This window comes from Ambystoma mexicanum, chromosome 13 (genome assembly GCF_040938575.1).
Source record: "Ambystoma mexicanum isolate Mex_15411 chromosome 13, UKY_AmexF1_1, whole genome shotgun sequence".
NCBI classification, from domain to species: Eukaryota; Metazoa; Chordata; class Amphibia; order Caudata; family Ambystomatidae; genus Ambystoma; species Ambystoma mexicanum.
In genome coordinates this window covers 542735003-542761216 of record NC_090938.1, presented here as the reverse complement: position 1 = coordinate 542761216, position 26214 = coordinate 542735003, and the positions used below count along the sequence as shown (strand labels likewise).

General features: G+C 46.6%; 1 protein-coding gene across 2 annotated transcripts in view; it reads right to left on the bottom strand.

Moving 5' to 3' along the window:
• FAM171A2 (family with sequence similarity 171 member A2) overlaps nt 1-26214 on the bottom strand; it is a 355167-nt gene that overhangs the window by 247634 nt on the left and 81319 nt on the right. The window contains exon 1 of one of the 2 annotated variants that reach the window (XM_069634283.1): nt 17914-18032. The exons of the other annotated variant lie outside the window; for it this stretch is intronic. The gene's annotated coding sequence lies outside the window, so the exon portion shown is untranslated. Of the gene's footprint in view, nt 1-17913; nt 18033-26214 lie in introns of those variants that run through there. 2 annotated transcript variants of the gene reach the window in all.

Here is a 26214-nt window from a genome sequence, read left to right as displayed (position 1 = left end):
CTCTAGGCTGGACAACTGCACCAGCCTCTTCCTCAATCTTCCTTCATCCTCCCTTCGCCCCCTTCAACTTATCCAGAATTGGGCTGCAAGACCTTTCCTTGACCTCAAGCCCAGGGACTGCATCTCTCCAGCCCTAAAATCTCCCCACTGGCTCCTGGTTACTGCTAGGATGAAGTTTGAGACCCTCTGCATCATCCACAAGGCTTTCTGGGGCCTGGGACCCCACTACATCTTACTCTCTCTCCCAAATTACCTCCCTGCTAGAGCCCTTCGGTCTACTAGCCCCAACTCTATGCAGATAAGACACTTCTCCAAGCAGAGACTAGGGGGGGGGAGATCTCTTTCCTCCGCTGCAGCCTCCCTCTGGAATGGTCTCCCTGCCCTTCTCAGACTTGCGCCGGATCTCTTTAAGTTTCCGGAAGCTCAAGATTCTCCTTTTCTCTTCTTCCTTCCCTCTCCCCCTCTCCTGCTAACAACCCAGTCTGCTGCAGTCACTGTCTGCGTGGTTCCCTCTCAGTTCTACAGGGCACCAGCCCCCCGCCTAGTCCACCCCCTCCTCGCACTTAGCATGTGGACCCTCACCCCCTTCATCCCATGCAATCCCTGGCACTTGCCCTCCTGACCTCCCCTTAGCACTCACCTAGCCCCATGGCCCTCTTCGCCGCCTCGGCTAGCCTCTGTGGCCTAGTCCCCATAGCCCCCCCGCTCACTTGCACTTTCTCCTCTTTACCCTGCACTTCCCTTCCCACACTAGCACTTTGCATTTGAGCAGACCTGCATTCCCCCCTCTCCCTCGCACTTGTTACTGCACTTGCATGATCCAAATGTCACAAGGCCTAGTAAGACAGTTATTGTTATTTTGTTCCTTGTTCCCCCCACCCCATTTTTTGTCTTGTGCCGCCTTGAAACACCATTTGTTGTATAGGCGCCTTACAAATATCCAATAAATAAATAAAAAAGTTGGGGGCCAGTCAAAGTAAAGCAGTGTTGTCTATAGTCCCAACACCTCTGAGAATGGGACTGCAAAAACATTCAAGTGCAAAAACTTTGCATTGTGGGATTTGAAATCTATATTCCAAATAACAGGGAGAACGAGACTGGTGAAGAGGGGAGCCAAGTGTGGCCCTCACGACCCCCACCCAACGTTCAGCTCAAAGACAAAGAAACGAGAGATGCACATCACTCCTGGGCCCTTCCACACCATCGTTGATGTATCGCAGATGTGGGAAACGCTATTCAATCACACGGCCATTTAAGCCATACCCAATTGACAATGTGAAGGAAATGCAGTTGTCCTCGATCAAACCAGTTGACTGACTATAACCTCGAAAAGGTCGATGACGCCATTACTGACATCACTGATATCGCCGTCACCACTGACACCATGACACAGATACGTTCAACATGAAACATATAGGCATCCATGCACAAAGCTACATGATAGTTTATTGCAGATAGATGCAAAACACATGCTTATGACTCACACAGATATATATCTTTTGTTAAGCGGAAACAGCAGGACGCCTAAGATTATGTATACCAAGCTTGCTCATGCTTAATTGCAACTAATATGGACGCCAGTAAAAACAAAGATGGAAGCCATTAGTGCATTGAAGTGAATGGGGAAAGGCTGAGAGACAGATCCAGTCAAAGCATGCAGACAGGGCTCCCAGCACAGACGCTGCACAGAGCTCTGCCAAGGCAAAGTAGAGATGGAAAGTTTCCAATTAGCCAAGGCGATAAAGCACCTGCGAGGGATGCAGCATCAAATCCTCATAATTACAAGCAGATGAGCTCCATTTCGTGGTCCCTATACACGTGACCTGAAATCATAAGAGGGAGCCCGATTATTTGAGGTGGATGGGGGAAAGCTGTTCCCATCGAACCAAAGGTGGAAAGGTACAACCATTAAACATGTTTAAAGCTGAATGTTCTGTCTCAGGGCGTAGGCGATCAGAGATGGCAACTTGCTGGGAACACACAGCACCTTTGGGATCGCTCCCAACCTTGTAGAGTTTCACTTGGCCTAGTAGTTGTCCAAGCTCCCATGACTGAGAAGACCTGTTTTGCCCAATCCCTGACTGCCTTTCACGTTAAAAACACTATGTTGCATGGGTAATTACCTTAAGGGCAACCTGCAACTTTGTATTCCTGACATTAAGAGGTGGTAACTAGGAGGAGCCACCAGACATGGTGATCCAATAACCAGACTAACCCATCTAGATTGTATATGTAGTTTTCCTTGATTAACCAATTCAATTCCCTGATAGGTTTCCTGTGATGTAACTTGGGTTGTGACGTCACCAGTGGTTAAAATGGTTAAAAACAAAGTGATACATGTTTGGAGGATGAGAGCCAGTGGAATCGATAGCCAGTGGAATCGTATTTTCCAGTTGCAAGTCCTATCATTTTGATTGATAATGAAGACAGTAAACTTTGCCCCATGGTTCAGGCTTCCATTCTCGCAACAGGGTTTTTTTTTAGGACCCAAGTACCCTCTTGCTGATAATCGGGGTGGCTGCTAAGAGTGTCCCTGCTGCTCCTTTACACTTGAGAAATATTCATTTGGATAAATATGTTAATGGAGGGGTTAGAAGTCAATTATGCTGTGGGATTTGAAGCTGAAGATCCAGACCAGCTACTGAAGGTGCCACTGAAACAAATGATCATCTACTAGAAACTGAAGTCCAAATTCAACTGGAAAAAGAGACTGAAGTCAAATGCCAGCTCTTGGCAACTGGTAGTTGATTGTGTAAGCTTGGTTGCAAGCTCGGCTAACCGAACTGTGCTCAGCGACCAGGCCTACTTGCAAGAACCAGACTGCCGGGCACACACCATGTGTCAAAGAAACCTTTAAATTATATGAATGATTGAAATGAGAGGTCACCACAAATGCCATCGTGATATTATAGAACATACTGTCATTGCATTAAAACATCTGACCCCCTCTATAATGCAGAATATGTCCATCATTTTCCGACCCATTATTCCAGTTGGTGTCCCCCAGATTATGACAGGCACTGTATCGCCGGATAAACCCAATACTATGTTGCAGAATATGTTGCATTGCAGGATATTTCCTATATTGTACTACATACTATGATCGCCATTGTACTGCAGACTATACCAACCACTGTACAACAACATATGACTATCAGTGTAGATATGAATATATCCATTAATGTACCCCAAACTAAGTCTCTCATTTTACAACTGACAAGTCCCAAAATGGGACTACTGACGATATGACCCTCCTTCTATTACACAAAATGATAAGCAACGTTGAACTACAAATCAGTGGCACCATTATACTACACAATTCTTAAATCATTGTCCTACAACAAAGGAGCCACATTGTACTATAGAATATGACTATAGCTTCAAAGAGTAAACCCCTAATTATACTATAGAATAAAGCCATCATTGTACTATAGATAATTCTCATAATTGCAATAGAGAGTAGGGCCACCATCATGCCACTCAGATGCCTGCAACCTTTGACTCTCCAGATGTGTTGAAGAACAGCTCCCATTAGCCCTAGCCTGCATGGCCAATGGGGAGGGATCATGGTGTTCGGCGTTCAGTGCATCTGTAGAGCCACATGTTGCAGATCATCATTGAAATACAGAATATGACCATCATTGGACCGCCAAAGGTGTCAATCATTCTTCTACAAAATATCCACCTCAGTGGTTGACAGAAGATGCCCATCATTGGACCGCGGAAGGTGTCAATCATTCATCTACAGAATATCCACATCAGTGGATGACTGAAGATGCCCATCATTGGACCGCAGAAGGTGTCAATCATTCATCTACAGAATATCCACATCAGTGGACGACTGAAGATGCCCATCATTGGACCGTGGAAGGTATCAATCATTCTTCTACAGAATATTCACATCAGTGGGTGACTGAAGCTGCCCATCATTGGACCGCAGAAGGTGTCAATCACTCTTCTTCAGAATATTCACATCAGTGGATGACTGAAGGTGCCCATATTTGAACCGCAGAAGGTGTCAATAATTTGTCTACAGAATATTCACATCAGTGGATGAATGAAGATGCCCAACATTAGACAGCGGAAGGTGTCAATCATTCTTCTACAGAATATCCACATCAGTTGATGACTGAAGATGTCCATCATTGGACCGCAGAAGGTGTCAATCATTCATCTACAGAATATCCACATCAGTGGATGACTGAAGATGCCCATCATTGGACCGCAGAAGGTGTCAATCATTCGTCTACAGAATATCCACATCAGTGGACGACTGAAGATGCCCATCATTGGACCGTGGAAGGTATCAATCATTCTTCTACAGAATATTCACATCAGTGGGTGACTGAAGCTGCCCATCATTGGACCGCAGAAGGTGTCAATCACTCTTCTTCAGAATATTCACATCAGTGGATGACTGAAGGTGCCCATATTTGAACCGCAGAAGGTGTCAATAATTTGTCTACAGAATATTCACATCAGTGGATGAATGAAGATGCCCAACATTAGACAGCGGAAGGTGTCAATCATTCTTCTACAGAATATCCACATCAGTTGATGACTGAAGATGTCCATCATTGGACCGCAGAAGGTGTCAATCACTCTTCTTCAGAATATTCACATCAGTGGGTGACTGAAGCTGCCCATCATTGGACCGCAGAAGGTGTCAATCACTCTTCTTCAGAATATTCACATCAGTGGATGACTGAAGGTGCCCATATTGAATCGCAGAAGGTGTCAATAATTTGTCTACAGAATATTCACATCAGTGGATGACTGAAGATGCCCATCATTAGACCGCGGAAGGTGTCAATCATTCTTCTACAGGATATCCACATCAGTTGATGACTGAAGATGTCCATCATTGGACCGCAGAAGGTGTCAATCATTTGTCTACTGAATATTCACATCAGTGGATGAATGAAGATGCCCATCATTGGACTGCAGAAGGTGTCAATCATTCTTCTACAGAATATCCACATCTGTGGATGACTGAAGAAGCCCAATCATTCGTCTACAGAATATCCACATCTGTGGATGACTGAAGATGCCCATCATTGGACCACGGAAGGTGGCAATCATTGTTGTACAGAATATTCCCATCATTGTACAGTTGAAGATAAACATCATTGTACCGTAGATGGTGTCAATCATTGTTCTATATAATAGTCCCATCACTATACGACTGAATATGGCCACTGTAGTGTGGAATATGCACATCATGGTAAAACAGTATATGGCCATCACTGCAATATAACCCCCCCTGCCCCCCTCCCCAACCCATTGTTGAATTACAGAAAGGGCCCATGATTACACTGCTGAATAGATAAGTGCCAAGCGAGGAAACTCACAGCAAACCTGTAATGTTTTACTTTTTTTCAACCCACTGAATCCCCTATCACACACATTCCTAAGCCACCGAGCCAGATGATGTGGGCCAAGGAATCCCCACGCTTCTGAAGGTCCACCGTACCTACCCCATGTTCACACACCTGCCCACCGGCTGCATGAGATTATTTGGTTGGCAGATGCATTGCTAGTTTTTGGGGAGGGTGGGGGTGCACAAGAAGAGTCTGTGTGCAGGTGCAATGGGGGAAGGTGGTGAATGGGGATCCTCTCCTCAGGAACGTCCATTCACCAAAATGCCAGTGGTTACGGAAGGGCCATCACGTGCCCAGTGACATCACAAGAAATGACATCACGTGACCATTGACCTTGACAACATTACAGCAAGTTATTTCATGTGACTTTTGCTGGGGTGACATCACAGGAAGTGACAGTGCAAAAGTAAAAAAAAAGCTGCAATAAATGTAAGATTAATAAAATAGAAAAATGGTACTAGTCCGAAAGAAATGCTATTGCAGTTTTCAACCATGATTTGTTCTTTATAACGCGCTTAATACCCAGAGGTTTCTAAGTGCGGACCGAGGCTTGAACCTGTGTTGCTCCGTGTTGTCTTGTTTCCAAGGCGAGCACGTTGCCCCTGAGCTATCCTCCCTAGAGGGTGCTGCTGTCCCAATATATAATGGGTGCAGTCATTATATGCAGGGGGCGAACCCAGCAGAACCATCTTTGGCCAGGGGCACTGCTTTCTTATTCCAGTATTGTCTCATATGGCCAGTGACTGTCATATTAAAAATGCTCAAACCTTACATGGCTGGTGTAGCCATAATTTGCTAAATACTGCCTCACATGCCAGGCTCTGCTATGACATGTCATGTGCAACCTCATGTGCCCTATAGTGTCACCTTATAGCAGGTTATGCCTCATGCGCTGTGTATGGTCATTATTTGGAAGCAACAGCCTCATATGCCCGCCGCTGTGATTATCGCCAAGTGCAAACTCAGTCGCCCAATGCCTGTCATACTTATAGTGCAAACTTATCTGAATCACTTTTGGTGATCTTAATTGGAGAAAGGGAAATTGGGCTCGTGTGAGATTAAGTGATTTGCCCAGGTTCACACATGTTAGTCAAGTGAATGAGCTGCCGGGACTTGTATCTATTTCACTGTCTCCATTTCATTGTGTTGTTTCATGCGACAATGCAGCTGTTTGTGTTTATTAAAGCGTATATGTGAAGTACCAAACCACATTTTAAATGAATCTTAAATTAAGCAAGAAGTCTCTATAGAAACCTACAGAGTAAAGCAAGAATGATGTATTTTGTTGGGAAGCTACAGGAACCCCATAACTAGCGGTAACCACTCAATGAAAGCAGCTATCCCCATCCATGTCCAAGGAAGCAATACAAATCTTAATTTCCTAAATGAACAACAGTCCATAGAAATAACTGATTTGCACAGTTTGCAATGAAAAGTCACACATAAGACATAAAACATCACACTTAAACTCACTCACTGTCAAGCCTGCACTCTTCACTGTCACCATTGGATTTCTCCCCAAACCTCTTCCCTAGTCATCCTTCGTTCCTCCCTATCCTGACTCCCAGCTCAAAGCCAGGCTTGGTTTCTCATCCATCCTCACCTTTTCCTCTCTCACTTTCCAGGATCAGTGACACGGAAGGATAGCCCAGGCGCAAGACGCTTGTCTTGGAAGCAAGGCAGCGGCAAGGAGCAACAACCCATACCCGGTTCTGCGCCTAGAGGCTGGAGTCCGGCATGAAGTGCAGTATACAAAAATTACACTTTTTCACACTTTCCTACTATCCCTACCCCCTTCCAGCCTTTATTTTCAGTATTTTGAGTCTGCCTTAAACTTTCCCCAAACAAGCAACATAACATCAGGTTGTCTCCTGCTCTCTCCTGCTTCTTTCTCCCCTCGCTTCTAAATTATTCCCTCCCTCCTGATCCCTCTAGTGCTTTGAAGCAGCCCTAGAATGCTAGAAATAGAGGCAAAGGACAGAACATATGCTGCCTCCTTATCTCTCCCACTGCCTCCTTTCCACTCTCATACCGCCGCCACCCAGTACACTCTTGTCATCCCTCTCCCAACCAAGCAATGTTGCCGTCTTATCACTCTTGCCCCTTTGTTCGAGCGGTACTTCTCTCTTATCTTCGACATCGTGTTTTCAAGGTGCCTCCGGGTTGTGTAGCATGATACATGATGATACACAAGATACCATGATGTTGCCGCCTCTGCTCTCTCGTGTCCACACACAGTACCCCCACTCTCCCCTTCCTTCGTACAATGTAAGCTCCCACTGTAACATACCTGCCATCTCAGACCTGGGTTGGAAGATTCCTACCTATCTGCTTTTCTGCGCCATCAGGCCCTGCCAAACAGGACTCATGGCTGCTTTTCTACCTCTCTATATTGCCCTTCAAATACACATACTTCTAAAACCTGAGGACAAGGAAAGCCACTCTGATCAGAGGAGCCAGGGATTGACCCTAGTAAGAGCAAGAAAAGGGTTCCCCATATATGCCTGGATGCTGAGATTGGGTTAGTTGGAGTGTGGTGTTGAATGTCAGATGATTGGGAGTTTGGGTTAGTTGGAGTGTGGTGTTGCATGTCAGATGATGGGGAGACTGGGTTAGTTGGAGTGTGGTGTTGCATGTCAGATGATGGGGAGACTGGGTTAATTGGAGTGTGGTGTTGCATGTCAGATGATGGGGAGACTGGGTTAGTTGGAGTGTGGTGTTGCATGTCAGATGATGGGGAGACTGGGTTAGTTGGAGTGTGGTGTTGCATGTCAGATGATGGGGAGATTGGGTTAGTTAAGTGTGAAGTTGCATGTCAGATGATGGGGAGATTGGGTTAGTTGGAGTGTGGTGTTGCATGTCAGGTGAAGGGGAGATTGGGTTGGTTGGAGTGCGGTGTTGCATGTCAGATGTTGGGGAGATTTAGTTAGTTGCAGTGTGATGTTGCATGTCAGAGGATGGGGAGAATGGGTTAGTTGGAGTGTGGTGTTGCATGTCAGATGATGGGGAGACTGGGTTAGTTGGGAGTGTGGTGTTGCATGTCAGATGATGGGGAGATTGGGTTAGCTGGAGTGTGGTGTTGCACGTCAGATGATTGGGAGTTTGTGGTTAGTTGGAGTGTGGTGTTGCATGTCAGATAATGGGGAGATTGGGTTAGTTGGAGTGTGGTATTGCATGTCAGATAATGGGGAGATTGGGTTAGTTGGAGTGTGGTGTTGCATGTCAGATGATGGGAAGATTGGGGTAGTTGGAGTGCGGTGTTGCATGTCAGATGATGGGGAAACTGGGTTAGTTGGAGTGTGGTGTTGCGTGTCAGATGATGGGGGATTGGGTTAGCTGGAGTGTGGTGCTGCATGTCAGATGATGGGGAGACTGGGTTAGTAGTAGTGTGGTGTTGCATGTCAGTTGGAGTGTGGTGTTACATGTCAGGTGATTGAGAATGGAGTGAGTGCATGCGTACAGGTTTTGTGGATGTGTGACTTTTTTACACCTGACCAGGGCACGTATGTCTTTTTCTTTCGATCATTTTGGTGGGGGCATTCTTGCCAGTGGATCCCAGCTGCCACCCCAAGTGGTAGTAAGGGAAAATGGGCGGCAGTCCATAAGAAACAGAGGGGTGGATATCCGATCCCGCTTGATCTCTTGGGTGGACACTTTTGCTGTTAATAGTCTTATTTCAAGATAACCCCATAAAAACCCCACAGAAAAAAGGAATAAATAAAACACATGTACAATTGTTGCATAAGGTAATAAAATCACCCTACCACACGGTAAGGCATTGTTAGACCAATGATGGACTAAAAGAGATGTTAAGTTATATACAAAATTCACTCAACACATCATAACAACAAATTGGGCCTTTTTATATAAACACTACATATAACAAAACATTAAAATGAAATAGCAATGTGATGTAAACAGAATTTAGAATAAGCCCATTAGATTTGGAAAAAAAGAGCTGAGTACATTGATTGATACCATCTTCCAACGTCAAGTTCGCTTTTCTGTTCCAGCTCTTTTGATAATCTAATTAATTGCAGCAGTCGTTTCTGATCCGCCTTTCATTTTGATTCTCCGTCCTGTCAGCAAAAATCGTGAACTCCCTCACAAGGAATTGCTTTCAGTGCGGTGACAACAAAATAGCACAGCCTCTTGAGAATAAAGATGCTCTTATAGAAATATTTCTAAATAATGTGAAACGTTTTGTCCTTTTTACCTCCATGTAACGAGGAAAGACAATCACACAATGGTGAATTTGACCACTTCCTGATAACAGCAGCCAGCCGGAAAATTCCCAATCAGAACTTCGTAAATACTTTCCCCATCAAACTCGCCTATTCTGTCCAAGTATCGTTCACAGACTTTTTCAGTCAGATTTTCTGTTTAAATAAATAGCTCGAAATGACATCAGATGAACGCACCAACACAATCTTGCACACATAGGGCCCATGGAATTCTTGCAGTGCAATGTCAGTGCATAGTCCTTTTTGCAGTACAAAAACTTTACTGTAAAAATACACTTTGCACGGTTCCATGAATCAGGGTCTGTGTTGGCAGTGCAAAGTCACTTTGAACATGGCAACAAATTCCATGAATCGGGCCCATAATACCATTCTTCAAATGTCAAGATATTTCAGATTGTGTAGGCAGCGCCCCCTACTGGGGAACCGTGCATGTTGCCATAGCACAGGTAGTCGCAAATCGGAGGCTATCTGGCGAATATATTTACAGGGAGTAGGTTGAGTCTTGTTGACTGATTACATTATTTAGGGCCCTGCTAAATGGTAAGATTTTGGTGATGCCAAACTCTATGCCAGTTTGGTAAAGGCTTCATAAACAATACCTCTAAGGCCAAGCCCCAACCAGAGTGGAAAGCTGAGGGGACTCCTTGGTAATATGAATTATAGTTGTAAGCTTGCTTTCTCTTTTTGCTAAATAATGTCTGCTCCATGGAGTGTTGTGGCCCGGGCTTCTGCACGATAAATCGGTAAGGTGGAACTGGTTGCCTTCCCACTAGATCTATCCGAGGACGACGTTAAAGCGCCGCCATATCTGGGCAGGGCTAAGCCACTTTTCGGCAACCTTTGCAGTTTACACGCACTACCAGATGATCAAGAAGTAACAGGCTCTGCAGAGACGCCTCTGTGACTTCGTCTCCGCTCCTGCAGCTTCTTACTCGACCAAACCATATTCTTGGTTTTTGACACATTAATCTCCAAGCCCAAATCATCACAGATGTCACCAAAGGTCTTGAAACGGTAGCCATTGATATTGTCGCTATGCAAAAGGTTGCGACATTTAACCAAATGTGCACCCTGAAGGAAATCAAGCATTTTCCCTAAATATTCTAGGGCTGTAGTTTAAAATAGTAAATAGCACCAGTCCTAGAATATGTTGGGGGAAGGCTTTTTCGGGATCAGGAAATACAATTATTTCTCACTGGCAACCTTTTCCTGGTGACATTTTCACATAGCACCCTGAAGCCACATAGAAGGCCCATAAGCGTCTGGCCAATCAAAATAGGACCATTGCCAAGAAACAGATCTCAACCTTTTCACCTCCTAGTGCCGGGGGGGGGTGGGGGGGGCATCCATACTAACTGCCTTTAGTGTGAAGGTACAAGCAGAATAGAAGGGGTGCTGGCACACAGTCTTATCATACGCCCCTTGATACTGTAAAAGGATTAGTACATTCCCCCCTTGGCCCTTATCGCACCATCGCAAAGCTATTGTAATATTTCCCCTTTTTGAAAGGTGCAGTCAGCTAAACGTGGCTGTAGGCCCTGCCGAGTGAGCTCCTTCCCAGAGAACAGGTTATTTGGCCGTGTGGGTTCTCGGGAGAGGGGCTCCCAGACAATGTTTTGAATTTTGTAATGCTTTATAGGATACGAGTTACTGCTACTAAATCGGGCAAAACTCCCATGATGGCTAATTGATGCCATAGTTCAGTACGAGGGACAGCATCAGATAATGGATGCAAATCAACAAATACCAACTAAAGTGATTGCCTACAAAGCTCTACATATTTCTGGTATAACAAAAAGAGGCAGCATGCCTAATCGCTGGTACTTACTCCTAGCGGGACACCAGCTTGAAGGTCAGATAATATCTGATTGCTTTGCACCCAAGATCTACGACATTGGAGTAGAGCCTTTCCAGATATCTTAGCACTGGTGTGCAATAAGGATGGGACGATAGCTACGTCATTTCTGCCCCTTCTTATGTATGGGCATTATTTTGGCTCCTCGCCATCTACTAGGGATCTAATCGTTATATGTGATGTTATTTAAAAAAGTATAAAAAGTGTAATCCAAACACCGGGCTCTCATTTAAAAAGCTAATTTGGTAAATGTATCGATTCGCCGAGCCTTAATACATATTCGGTGGATATAGACATCTCACTTTCAATCAGTGTGCTATTGAGTGGCGGAGATATCAACCCTAGGAATGGAACGATCTCTTCCTGATCCAACGTCTTATCGGCCCACGGCTTGTTATACGAGTTAAGGGTGTTCTTTTATCGCATCTCACAGGCTATAAGGCATCTGACGTGGTATAAACGCCAACGTCCTGTCTTTGGACTATTTGCCAGAATGTCGGCATATCATTTAATGAACAACCGTATAATAAGGCTTCCCATTTTTTATTCTCAGGGGATTTTTTCTTCTTTACTTTCAAATCCATGGACTCTACGCAAGGATGTGATCAAGTTGCAATGATCTTTCTCCAGTTTCAAACATTGATCTAACCTTGACTTACTGCCTTGACATCCTGGGTCACACCAGCTGCTGGTGTGAGTAATTGCCCTACCAAATGTTTTACAATGTCTTACTAAAAAAAAGGATTAAGTATATTTACAATGAATTCTCACAACAATTTAGGGGCAACGCTAAAATCCACATGAAAATATTACTTCAAAACTCGGATGAATACCTCATACATGTTGGGAACTACATTCCCTGTAGTAAAATAAGCCCACTTTAATATTGTGAGTCAAAATTGAAGTTTTGTTAACGAGCTATAGATTTTGCACATCTGCTGAGAACTCCGAGACCTTCAAAGTGACACAGAGTGGACCATGGTCTCTCTCGAGCCTATGCGTTGCTCTAAAATGAACTATATCATGCCAGCAATCTGAACTGAACATGATATAAACTATCTGGGATCTATACCTTCAGGACCCTCTTGGTGGCTGTGCATGACCAGGTACACTTGGCAGAGGGAGCAAGGCAAGTAAGCAAGACAGTGGGCCTTAAGCAAGCCTGGAACAGAACAGATGATGTCCTGTCCCATAGGACAATTAGCCGAGGTGTCCAGGTGATGTCCTGTCCCATAGGACAATTAGCCGAGGTGTCCAGGTCCCTCCCCTGGGGCAGGCGCCCTGTAGATGGGGAGGCGGGCTGCAAAGGGGTACATCTAGCAGTGCAGTGGCTCAGCCTCACTGTGGCGTTTGCTTACTGTATGGTGCACTGCTCCTCTGTTCCCTTCAGTCCCACTCTCCTCGAGGGACCCTTCCTGGAGACTACTTTAGGTACTGCTGCGTGGAGACGAGGGCACCTGGCGATTGGCAGGATCCCCGGCTGTGTTCTTTGCTGGTTTTCCCCAGAAGTCTGATAATCCAAAAGTATAAAGCATTGCCTTTGCTTGTCGTAGTTTATATCAAGTCTCGTGGGTTGTTACTGCAGAGCGTATTCGAGTCTGAAGGGAACGCTGCTTTTTTGTCTATTTGTCTTCAAGTCTGGTTTTTAAGGGCCTCCAGAGATGCCTGGGCTCTTCAGGGCCTCATGAGAGGACTGTCGGCTGACAAGCACCCAATGCTTGGGGCGTCACTATAACCAGGGGGCCTCTTCGGGGGCCATTCCCATGGATGAATCTGTCTTACTTTACACCCTCCTGATGTAAGATAACCTCCTTTCTCAGATATCCCTCACGAGGGGATTATAACTTTCCCAGGCAACATAACATGCAGATGGGTGTCAGGCTTCCTCGGTCCTCCATCTTACCGTAAGACTGTCCAAAACATGGTCTCTGTCCTCCGATAGTTACTCTACATCCCAGAATGCTAAATCCATCTCAGGGCCCCACCACTCCTCCTTGAGCCCCAATGCACCGTCCATGGGAGTGCATATCACATCCTAGAGCATTTTCCCAGGGATGGGCCTCAACTTCTCTCCCGCCCTGAAGGTGCCCTCTAGCCCAGCATTCACGAGCTCGGTCTCTGCACTCTTCCCCTGCTTGCTCAGGTGTTAGCTCGGCACCTGCTTCGCAGAACATATGTGGCTTGTTTTTCAAAAAAGCAAATGGGCACTAAGCAATCCTAAAAGTGTTCTGCCTTTAGTCGTCTAACCGGTTTTGGGCCCCAAGTTTGAAAGAGAAGCTGGACCTCATGTTCAGGATGCTTTTATACAGCTGAAGCAGATTGTTCCTTCACAAGGCAGAGGAGTCTGGCCTGGGTGCACACAGTGTCAACGAATAGAGTTTTACAATGTCCTTAAAGAACGCATAAAACGTGCAGGAAAAGTGGAGATGTGTTCATCTCTGAGAGCGTTCAGGGAACAGGTTTATAAAGCAATTGCACTTGTGATCAAGGGAGAGAAATTCAAATTGCCCCAAAGTAAACATTTGTGCATTCTAAATACAGAACAAGAAGCCAGAAAATAGCATTCACACCCAGGACGTTCCATTAGCCAATCAGATGGCTGGAACAGCGGGTGAGAATATACATGTTCCGACCCTCTGTGCCCGCCTCCTGCGGCTATTCCGCAGGTGGTGCCATTTTTTTTTAATGTGGGGAGGCAATAGGGAGCCTCTCCCTGTTGCCTCCTTACTCCCCCACCCCCCAAATCAAACACAAACCTCTTCCCCAGCCCCTCCTTCCCTCCCCACTTACCCGTAGGAACTGAGTTTTAAGCTCCGGTCCGGGGCACCTCCCGCTCTGGCCAACATAGAAATGGAAAAGGACTTAGTCCGCGTTCTGTATGTGGCGGCCATCTTGGCTTCTTTTTTCTTTTTCTTTGTTTTCCTTCTGAGATTGGTGTCGCTTACGTCAGCCCATCTCCAGAGGAAAAAAAGAAAGCCATTCGCACCTCGATTGAACCCCAGGGTGAGAATGGCTTTCACGCCGCAGTGGGTAAGCGGACATGGCCAGGAAAGGTCCACAGCTTTGCTCAGGGATACCATGGCTCGGCCATGTCCGCCACCCCCTCACCGGGACGTGAAAGCCAAATTCATATGTGATGTCCGAATCATAATGTGAAAACAACTGCACTTTCCATTGTCTACCAGCCCTGAAGCCGCCCTTTAGATTTGCGCAGAAACCCTATGAAATCAGGAGCGGTGTGGCTACTGACAAGAGAAGCGGGGCGTACACCAGTCGTCATTGCGTGGTTAGTGGCACAGTTTTTGAAGCCGCAAAACTAGAGACGTAGCCAGGATTGTCTAAAAAGTGGGGCCTGAAGCTAATGTAGTTGGGCACCCCCTTTGCCACACAATGGCATTAACATCTGTATTTACAGATTTGGGTGGGCTTTGCCCACCCTTTCCCCACCCTGTCTACGCCCCTGCGCAAAACCATAGACGGCGATGAGAGGCATGGTAAGATAGCCTAGCGAGTTGGGCCCTCGTTTCAGACATCTGTGCATAACATGCAGCAAAAGTCTTGGTTCCCACTAGCACTGACACAACCATTCATTCGTCTTTATGATGCTGATAAATTGAGTGTTGTTAAAATAAGCAGCACTAACGAGCACCTCCCCTCCTTTGGAAGCCTCTTCCTGCTTCTTTGCCTCTTCTACCTGTGGATGTCACAGGCTTCTTCTCATCTTAGCCATGAAACAGATGGGACCCTCACCCTTCCCCTGAACTGCCCAAGCGACGGGGGCTGGTGCCAAGCTAAAGCAGGCAAGAGGAGAGCAGCAGCGGGCTGGCTATCTAGGTTGGGGCCAAGCGGGCGACATTCGTGGGCGAGGCGGCTAGCGAGGAAGGAGGCACAGCCGTGGCTGAGACTGGAGGTCCGAGGCGTGTGGGCGAGGATTTGGGGTCTGTGGAATGGCAGACGGTGGGGATGGGCCGATGTTCTGGTTGCTGCGCGGAGGGCCCACACGCCTCTGATGTGAGCAGCTGGCATCTTGGCTTTACACGCTTCGCTCTGCTGGGGGTTGGCACCAGTGGCGCCCCCAGACATTTTTCATAGGGGTGGCCACACTTGAATTCTTGGGGTGGCACACCAAAACAAACATACATAAATGAATGGGCCGGTGGGGGGGCCCGTGCTTTTATAAGGGTGGCCGTGGCCCCCCTTGGCCACCCCTTGGAGGCGCCCCTGGTTGGCACAGATGCCACTCTCACTCACATTTGCCCCGGACTTTCTGAGCAAATGCACAGGAACATTCCAGGGAACGGGGTGGGGGCTTTCTGCGGACAGTGTCCGGAAGTTAGCCCCCATCTCGCATTGCTCCCTAACTTTCAACTCCATGGCAGAGGCCGGCTCAGGGGCAACAGGCGCGCCTTAGGAACACGACGATGCCATGTCACGTGGCTTCGACCACCGGCCCAGCACTTAGCAGCTGGAGGATCTGTCATTTAGCACAACATAAATAAATAAATAAATAAATAAATAAATAAATAAATAAATAAATAAATCCAACTTCCCTAATTTCTCTTCCAATCGCACCTCCCCTGCCATCCAAGATATAACCCACCCCCCTTCCTTTCTTGTTTTCTCCACAGTAGTGCTTGGAATCAACTGCAAGGTGGTATTGAGCACTTTAAAAGAACGCTACAAACCACACATGTACATACACTGTGGTGAGGCTTGTGTCAGGGGGACAAGAAACGCATTCTAAATCCTGCAATAAAACCAGAGGGAGGCTCGTGGAATAATAGTCGTTAGATGGTGAAAGTGGCCTCTGGCGTTGTGACGAGGACCCCACCCTCGCCTTGTGAAAGAAGGACATCACCTTCTGAAAGCGACCCCCCGCCCGCTCCCTGACTGTTATATCCGCCTTGCGTCCCACTACGCAGTGACACAAGGCGTTCTAATAAAAGCCCCGCCTCCGCTCCGCGGAGGCAGTTCCGGGGCAGGACAACAACACAAGAGTGTCTGTGTCATTACTGCTCCCGCGGGAGCTGCGCAGCGAGGCCTAGCTGTCCGGGCCTACCCTCCCTGCTTCCCACCGACGCCTCGGCCGGAATCGGGGACATAACACTGGCGACAAGGAAGCAAACACAACGGCACGCGTGAAACCGCCGCCCAGCCCCTTTCTTTCGGAAGCAGGAGCATATCCTGGTGAAAGAGGCCCTGTGAACATAGAAAGAGGACTATTCCCTTGAAAACTGGGCCCCGCGATTTGTGAAAGAGGAACATTTCCCCACGCAAGGCCCAACAATTTGCGGAAGAGGAACACTGTGTGTCAAGGTGACTCTTCCTCTCGTGAAAGAGACGCATTGCCTCCGAAAGAGGCTCCTCGAGGCATGAAATAGGAGCACTGCCTTATGAAAGAGGCCCCACCATTCGTGAAGAGCCCTATTGGCTCATGAAAGAGGAACACTGACATATCAAAGAAGCCCTTTGACTTGTGAAAGAGAAACGTCACAAAGAAGTCGTTCAAATGCAGAAAGAGGAATATTGCTGAATGCATATAGCTCCTCGATTTGTGAAAAAGTCCATTGGTGCCAGAAAGAAGAGCCCCCGCCCCCAGTGCGTGAAGTAGAAACATTGCCTTGTGCAAGAGGCACCTTAAAAGCTGACGAAGTCCCCTAGAATCATAAAAGGAGATGCTCCCCACATTAATATTATCACACTTTCACATAGTGCTTAATACCAGAATTTCCCAGCTTTTAAGAGCTGTAACAAGAGTTGTTAACATTACCAAGCTCAATGGCACTCAATGTATGGTCCTCAGAAGGAAGAAAGGCAGCGTCAGCGGTGCAGGGATTTGAACCCCTGAGTGCAGGCTGCACAGTGATGCCAGAAACGCTTGGTCCCACCCCTGTCTCCGGGCTGCGCTTGCATAAAAACCAATGCAGATCTCTTCCGGTGGCACGAGCTGTTCAACAATGTCATTCAGTGGGAGACATGATGCATCCAGAACGAGGAAGAAAAGACACCAGAGGCGTTGCGGGACTGGGGGAGTGGAGTCGGGAATGGGGGGGGGGAGGTTGGAGAAGGGGTAGTTGGCTGGGCTCTAGCCCCGGGTCTTTTGGCTGTAGCCCTGGATAGAAAATATCTTTTCCAGACCTAGCAACACCCCTGGAAGACACTGTAGGTTGTGTGGAGGGGGGAAGGGGGGAGAAGTGGTATTGGTTAAGGTGATCAGGAGAGCTGGTATAGCACCTCTTCTGAGATTACAAAGGAGGGGAGCAGGGTGAACTGAATAGGCTGAGGCGGGGATCGGAAGCCAAAGTAAAGGGTGATTAGGTGAGGTGCTGGACGGTGGGTGAGAATAGTCAAGGGGGTGACGTGCTAGTACAGGAGATGGGTAAGCCAGGCCATGTAAATATGTTTGCGGGGGAGAGGGTCAGAAAAAACATACCTTGAGCCTTTCAGGGGAGCATTTGAAGTGCTCGATTCTCCCCGGAAGTTGCCTGTGGAGCTGAAGCCGTCCATTGCTGCTGTCTGCCGAGAGGCGAAATCTGCCGCGTCGCTAAGCAACAGCCACAAGGAGGCAACAGCACGAGCTCACTCTGGTCCAAGGAACCCAGTTTACATAAAAGACCAGAGAGAGGCGGTGCGCTGCCCAGAGGACCACGCGAGCACCGGGAGATCTGAACACACACCCCAAGAGCCCTGCATCCACACCCGGAGACTTCCAGATCCCAGGGGGTCAGAATACACAAAGAGGACCTACGCACACTATAGGGGATAAAAACTAGTAGCAAGGGATCGAAACACACAAATCATGATGCAAACACTCTGAGGGACTCACACAAACAGAGGAATCCAAACACACACTCCGGGCAGTTTCTAGTCCATTTGGTGCCAAGGGCGAAACACTAGGAATGCGCCCCCCCCGCCCACACCCCATCCCGCATGCCACTCCCACCGCACCATGTGCGCCACTCCCACCGCACTCCACGCGCCACTCCCAAACTACACCATTAAGGGACTCCTACCCAAAGTCAAACAGTCCCTCACACAAGGAATGAATTGCCATTTGCAACCAGTCCCATTTTGGCTCCAGACAATCAGGACTGGACACACCAAGAGACCATGAATATGGCACAGGATGCAGAATATACAACCAACAACGAACACAAGATGCTGAAAGGGGTTTGGAGGCAATCTAAGCCAAAGGAGCAATGACAAGGAGGCACCTGAACCCAATAAACAATCACTTTAAAATTATTTGAATGGGAAGCTTTGATACAGTAAAGTCTGACTGTTGACTTGTTATAAGGATACAGGGACCTGGATTATTTATTTATTCATGCAATGTTTATCGGGTACCTATATATTTATTTATTTATTTATGCAATGTTTGTCTGATACAGGTATCCGATAAACATTGCATAAATAAATACATTATCCGTGTCCATGTACCCGACAAACATTGCATAAATAAATAAATAAACCGGGTCGTGGCTTAAAGAATATTTACTCAGCAACACTGGCCACAACTATTATCAGCATAATGAGGTAACTCATCGCCAGTGCCATGGAAGTGGTTTAAATTGTAATTGATATATAGTTTGGAAAAGAAGCAGCATGAAAGGAATAGCGCCGCTTCAACCTATTATTTTGGCCATTTTCTGGGCTTGCAGGGATGTACCATGGGCCCAAATGGGTCTCCGTTTGTACCGTGTTGGGGCCCACAGTGCGTCCCTGCAAAGCACGCCCACTCCCCACAGCCCACTGCACCTCCCCTCCCATCACAATGCCAGCACAAACCATTCAATGACTAATGGCCCACCATTAGCAGTTTCCTGCCGGCATTGTGATAGGAGGGGTCGGTCTTAGATGCAGGGGGACCCGAAGTGTTTTCATTGTTGTGCTTATGCCCCCACCCCACCCCAAGTGGCGCGAAAGTGGTCAGAGGGAGTCTCTGACTTGTGTAATGTCACGTAGTACTTGTGTACTACGTGATATTACAGTTGGAAGGGGCAGCGCCAGTGCCTGACCTGCGGAACATTCCCCCACAGCGATGCGCCACCCCAAAAACTGGGGAATTTCATTCCCTCCACAGGTTCCAGGAACCGGGGCAATTGCGCCCCGGGAAGCTGCCTGCCTCGCCCGGGCCAAGAAACGGGCCTGTACACACTGATGGGCTTGAGTGCGCACACGCACGCGCACACACACACACACACATACACATACGCGTGCGCGCGCAGTGGGAGATCAGAACACACCACAGAAAATCAAAGAGATTGAAAACGTGCTCTCTGAGATCTGCACAAAGGCAAGGAAGTCACTGGGAGATCCAAACACACACCAGGATATCCAAATACAATCAAGGAGATCTGAACCAAGCCAGGAGACCATAAGACATTGTATCACCATACCCACAGAGAGATCCAATGCACAGTAGGAGATCTAAACAGACCCTAGGGGATCCTGACACACGCTGAGGGATCCAACTATGTACCAGAGATTCCATATGCACTTGAGGTCCAAACACACACTCTGGGTGCCAAACACACCAGGAGCTCAGACTGGTCTGAACACGGACAGGGACATCCGAACATATAATGGGGTCCGGTCCACACATACACCAGGACACCTGAACACATATCGGTAGAGCTACACATACACTAGGAGATCGAAGCACATTCAACAGAAGAGCAAACTGCACACATCAGAGCAAAACACATGCACATCAGGAGATCAAAACAGGTTCACACATTGAGACCTAAACCCACACCACGGGAGAAGTGAGGAATTTAAGCATGCACCAAAAGACCACACCCGCTTGGCCCAATGAAGGTCCTGCATATTGGCAATTGTAAGCCTACCCTCTGGTGGAATAGTCAGGGCTCAAATCTAGGGAACACATGGGTGGACGGTGTCCTCTTGTGTGTTTTCAATGATTTTTTTGGCATCATCATGCCATAAACAAACTCCCCCAAAACTTTGGTAACTCCTTCCAGACTCCAGAGGCAAGATCCCACTCCACAAAGTCCCCTCACCAGAGTGAAGGACCGAGCAAGTGAGATGAATCGTTCAGACGAAAACCGTTCTTCTGTGGAGTCTATGAAAAGGCACCAAAACCACTGATCGATGTTGGAGCGTGAAGAATCCTTTGCTGGGAGGCCTTTCTCAACTGCTGCTGTGACATCCCTTCCAGGGTCCCTCTTTTCATCACCACGACCAAGGAACAGGTGACCGGATCTACCACTGCTGCATTGTGAAGGCCTCTGGCTGCAACTTCTTCATCACTCCTCAGGAACTGTGGGACTCGTGGTAATACTTACCTTGAGTCATTCTGTCGCTCCTTTGTTGCTGGTGTTTTTGGATGTTCGGCCATACACAGTCGCCCAGCCCTAAAGTGTGTGCGCATACCAGTAGCCTTCCTGAGGTCCCTGAACTCTTTTTGACTAACAAAAGCTCTATGCTTACTTATACTGAAGTATCTTTTGGAACCTTGCCTCTTCTACAGCTGTGCCTTACCCGTTTCCTCTCCAATCGGACTTTGAAGAACTCACACCTAGATAGGGATGGATCGCTAAAGCCTCAAGGCCTCAGAAAAGTAATACGAGTCTTGAAAAGTACTTACCTGCTAATGTTGGTGTTGTTTATACATTTTTATTCCTACAACGGAATATTTGAAGTGACTATAATAGTAATTTCACTTACCCTTGAATTGTATTCATCAATACATCTTTACATTGTAGTTTTACTCACCTGAAGTATTGCATTTGTTTTATATTGTGGTTATTAGTTAAACTAGTACTTACATTATCTAACAGATATATCTGTGCCTTGTGTGTACATATATTAAATAAAGTCCTATTTGGATGTAACTACGAGTGTATAAGTGTTTCTTTGGGCCTATCTATATACTATGCTCTTTGTACTTACCTACAACCCACATCTCCCTCCTAAGATAAGCCTGACTGCTTTGCCATACTACTAAAACTTTGAGAAGTACAGAATTATAGTAGAAGTTGGGGCTATTTACACCAATGGGATAGTTGTAATGTGTATCTGAGGTGAGGGGGTGACATCACTGCTGTATGGAATGTAGTGATGTCAGAGTGTGTGGAGTGTTGGGGATGTTATGCTCTGAAAGCTGGTTCTAAGGTTTACAGTTGAGAACTATGCTGGCTTGGTGGGACATGCCGATGTTGTTCCTGGCAACTAACATACAATAAACCTACATATATCTTACATGCTGGTCCGGGTGTTACTTCAGGTACCAAGATATTACAATAGTTTTAGAAAGTCTTAACCTAAGTGGACTTTAGAAAAACTGCCCTAACAGAAACCCCTTTTGTAATTGTAATTGGTTATTTATAACACACTTTGCACCCAGAGGTTTCTAAGCATGGACCCGGGCATTGAACCCATGTTGTTCCATGCTGGCTTGCTTCCAAGGCAAGTGCGTTGCCCTTGAGCTATCCTCCAAAGACTCTTTTGTTAGAGATGCAGAGAGGTCGGTGACACAATGACAAGGCAAGGCTTTTTTTTTAGCTTACACGCTGGAGCTTCAGACTATACAAAAGCAGCCTTGCCTCCTACCACCCTGGCGGGCCAGGGCTAGGGCTAGCAGGGGACTTAAGGGGCCCCGACAGGGCCCAGTCTGAAACACAATTTCCAGAGCTTTGTCCCCTTTACCCCTGGCCCACTTAAAGCCCTGCTTGTACCCAGAGCAGGATGGGACAGCCAGGGATCACGCTGCTTTCCACACCATTCTCCCTAGTCTGAATGGGAGCCAAAATCCTGTTATTGACCCAAGAAAATGATGCAATTAAAAACGCCACACCCCGTGACCCATCAGCACTATTTCCACACACGCCCACATCCTATCCTCTGCTCGCACATGTGCAGTATGCACACATTAAGCAAATAAGCACACGAAGAGTTCTCTTGGTTCATTCTCTTTCAACCATATTTGTTTACTCGACTTTATACATGTTCTATTTTTACTTTAGCATTGAGACGAGTGAATTCTCCAAGGCTCCCGCTATTTTTACCAGTACTTAGCCTTTTTCAATTATGTTGCCAGATTAGTTGGTAAGTAGCATTTCACAATCCTATTTCTCATTTGGGGACCAACTTCCGTAAAGCATCCCTTCTACAGATTAGATGGTTTTCATTTGCAGACAAGATTGGTTAGACGACTATATTAGGACCCTCTTAAAAGTGATTTTACTGTAGTTAAATTTAGCAGTATGCACACATCCAGACCATCATAGAACAGTTCATTTAAGGGCATTCACAAACTTGTTGGCCACTCACGGGCCATGTGAGGGTCCTAAGCCAGAGGGCCCGGAAAAGGCCTTGCGGTGCACTGATGGTAGCTCGTGTCATTGCAGTGCACTGACTACTGTCATTCGTCTACCTTTGGAGCACGCTGCAGTGTCTCAGAGTGCACAGTAGCAGCCAGAGGGGAGCATGCAGGCACTACATAAAATGCCAAAACGAGCAAATGCTCTACCCTTTAACCACAACTAACTACTGCCCCATCAACCTATTGCCATTTCCAAGCGAGCAGGAAATGGGGTAATGCGCGGCCCTGCCCTCTGTTCACCCACCTTGCAAAGTGAGGGGATCGCTGCCCTTCAGACACTGGGGTGCGGTGGAATAAGATGCTGACTCAGCGCCACAGCTGTAGACATCTGGCGATCACTGCCTAGACAATGTGAGTGCTCCCACTGTGAAAGCACCTTGCAGCACAAGCAGACCAGTCTAAAGAAGACTGTTTTTTCAGCTTTTAACATACATTTTAATTGTCCTTCATCAGTCGTAGAAAGTCTCCTTTCGAGAATCTTCCACCGACTCCCGCGGTGCTGCGGAAAAGGGAGCAGGGCCTGCCACATCTGTAGAGAAGCCGCCGCCTGCTTTGAATGAGCGAACAGAGGCTGTTGCTAGGCAGAGGACGCCAGCGAGGCATGCACGCAGTGAGCAGCTGAACACAAAAGGACCGCCTTGTGATTGGCTGGTGGACTGAACAACATGAGCTGCCTTTTGCGAGGGTGTAGGACTGTGTGCTGGAAAAGGACAAGTCTTCACTGTATATAGGTGTGACTAGTGTGTGCATGGACAAGGAATTCTGCTATGGAAAAGAAAAGACCCATGGATCCCAATGGAGTGCCCGATGCCAAACCCAATTGACCCTTCTCTTCAAAACACTCAGGCCTCGATTCTCATTTGGGCGCAGTGAGCGTGCTCAATAGCACGACCCACTGCGCCATTTCTTGATGCACAGGCGCCACTGCTATTCTTATGTGTGCCTGGGCGTCTTCACAGAGCTCGATACTGCTCTGCTGCCAATCTGCCTGTTTCTTGCGGTAACGGGCGGATTAGCGAATCTCGGCAGCACTTTTGTTAAATAACGAGGGATTCATTATTTAACTAAACTGTTGCCGAGAGCAGAACCAGGGGGGAAAGCTCTAAAGTCCTGGCATTGTGGGGTAATTGTAAGATTTCAAGTGGGTAATACCTTAAATGGCCCACATTTATTTTAAACATCACAACAGCACCTCACTGCACTTGAGTGTGCATTGTCAATGTTTTTTTTTTTAAAGGCTATCAGGAACACAGTGCAGTAGAGTGGGCTCTGTGCAAGGTAAGGTGTGAGGGGTTTTAGCACAGGGGACAATACTTAAAAGTACTAACCCGTCACCATGAGCAGTCTCTTCTTGTGGCAGTCCTCCTGTATGACACCAATTTGGTACCGTACTTCGCTGCCAATTTCACGCACTTACGAAATTGGAGGAGTGCCACAAGAATACCCATTTAAAAGGACATATAACGAAAGTGCCGGTTGCTCGGTTGGTTTTCAGCCCTTTCTAGCAACCGGCACCCATATTCTGAAAGTGGTGCATTCAGTCCAACTTCTGAAAAATGAGCCACCTTCAGAATTGGTTTTAATTGCTTATCAGTAATGAACACCCACTTAAGAATCAGGCCCTGAGGCTGTCAGATCAGTATGCATGGTTCAATGTTACATCCATTTCAAGGTTAGGGTGAGTAGTGTGAAAGTGAAATCAGCGACAAGCCCAGTGTGTACGACATACTTGGTGATTCAAGAACAAAACCCTTTATCACAGAAATATTTAATAAATATAAAGTGTGTGGTCATTTTTATTTCCCAAAATGCTCTTTGATTTTATGCAAAGCAGGCTGGAAACCTCCCTAATGTTATTTGTCTCCTTCACCTTTCTCATATCTCATAAGGGTTTTTTGAAAATATAAGGCAGGAGTGTACCAGAATGCCCATCTTGGAATGGAAAATAATGTATATAGTTATTCTAGGTTTTGATAATGTGCTTTTCTCACACACGTGTAACATTTGCATTATGACTAAAATATATAGTGTAAGTAATCATTAGAAATTAACATTGTACAGTTTTTATAAAGCGCTTATTTATGATGTTAGTACAATGGAATTATTTCCTTTTTTAACAGCTGCTTTTGCAAAACCGCAGCATCCTCCTCCACCCACAACCAACACGTCAAGATATCTGTTTTTTTTCCTCTGGTCACACAGCTGTTAGCAATGGTTGGGGTGAATTTAGCAAACACACACCTGACTACACAGCTCTCACCCACATAGACAGAGAGGAACAAAGCAAAATATCGATTATGATTTTGATTCATTTATATCGCACCCCTGACAAACCAAATCGTATTTGGGCGCAGATGGAACATCAAAAGTCATCAACAGAACAGAAAAACTAAAATAAAGAACGGGCAACAACCAGAATCCAGAAATGTCGAAGATCTCAAGCTCACAACTGGATTCATTTGAATAAAATGGTCTTTTACGCTTTTCGGAAAAGCCAACGATTTAGCTGTCTGAATTTCTAAAGGTAGTCTGTCCCATATTTTGGGTCCGTTGACTTAAAATCTCAGGTCTCCCCTGGACACACAGGAGTACGATAGATTTCACATTAACAGTTTGTCCTCGGACCGGAGCGGGTGAGTCAGGCAAGTTGTTTAAACATTTAAATTTGAGACAGAGAACTTTGAAGTCAGTTCTGTCCCCCACAGATAGCCAGGGATCGACAGAATCCAGAAATATGAACAGACTTCTTCGCCCCCACCACCAGTCTCACTGCACCATTTTGTGCCCCCTGTAGACGTTGACATTCTTTAGCTGGAATACCAGCAAGTAGGCTGTTACAGTCATCTAGTTGGACGTTAACCAGTACTCCGACCACTGCCGCCTTTTATTTGATGGCACAAAGGGCAAGACCTGATGCACGAGAAGAAGATTATAAAGCATGGACTGCACCTTAGCGCTCCCCAGAGCCTCACTACTAAGATTCTCCCGCCAGATGAAGCCCAGATTTGTAATCTTGGCAGCAAAAGTCAGGTTAGTTCCCAGAAAATGGGGTCGGTGGGGGCAATTGCCAGATACGAGATGGTGTTTAGAGCCGAACACCACCACCTTGGTTTGATTGGCATTGAGCTGCAACCAAGTAGATGACATCCAATTACTGACCTCATCCAAACAGTCCTTAACTCTGAGGAATGACTCTTCTAGATTACCTTTGTTAACGTACACCTCAATGTCGTCAGCATAGGACTGAAAATATACCTTGTGTTTACTCAAGATATCCATCAAAGGATGGAGATATAGGTGAAGTGATAAGGGAGATGAAGAAGACCCCCGTGGCACTCCACACGTGCGGGCCAGAGGGTCGGACACCCAGCCTCCCAATTTAACCTG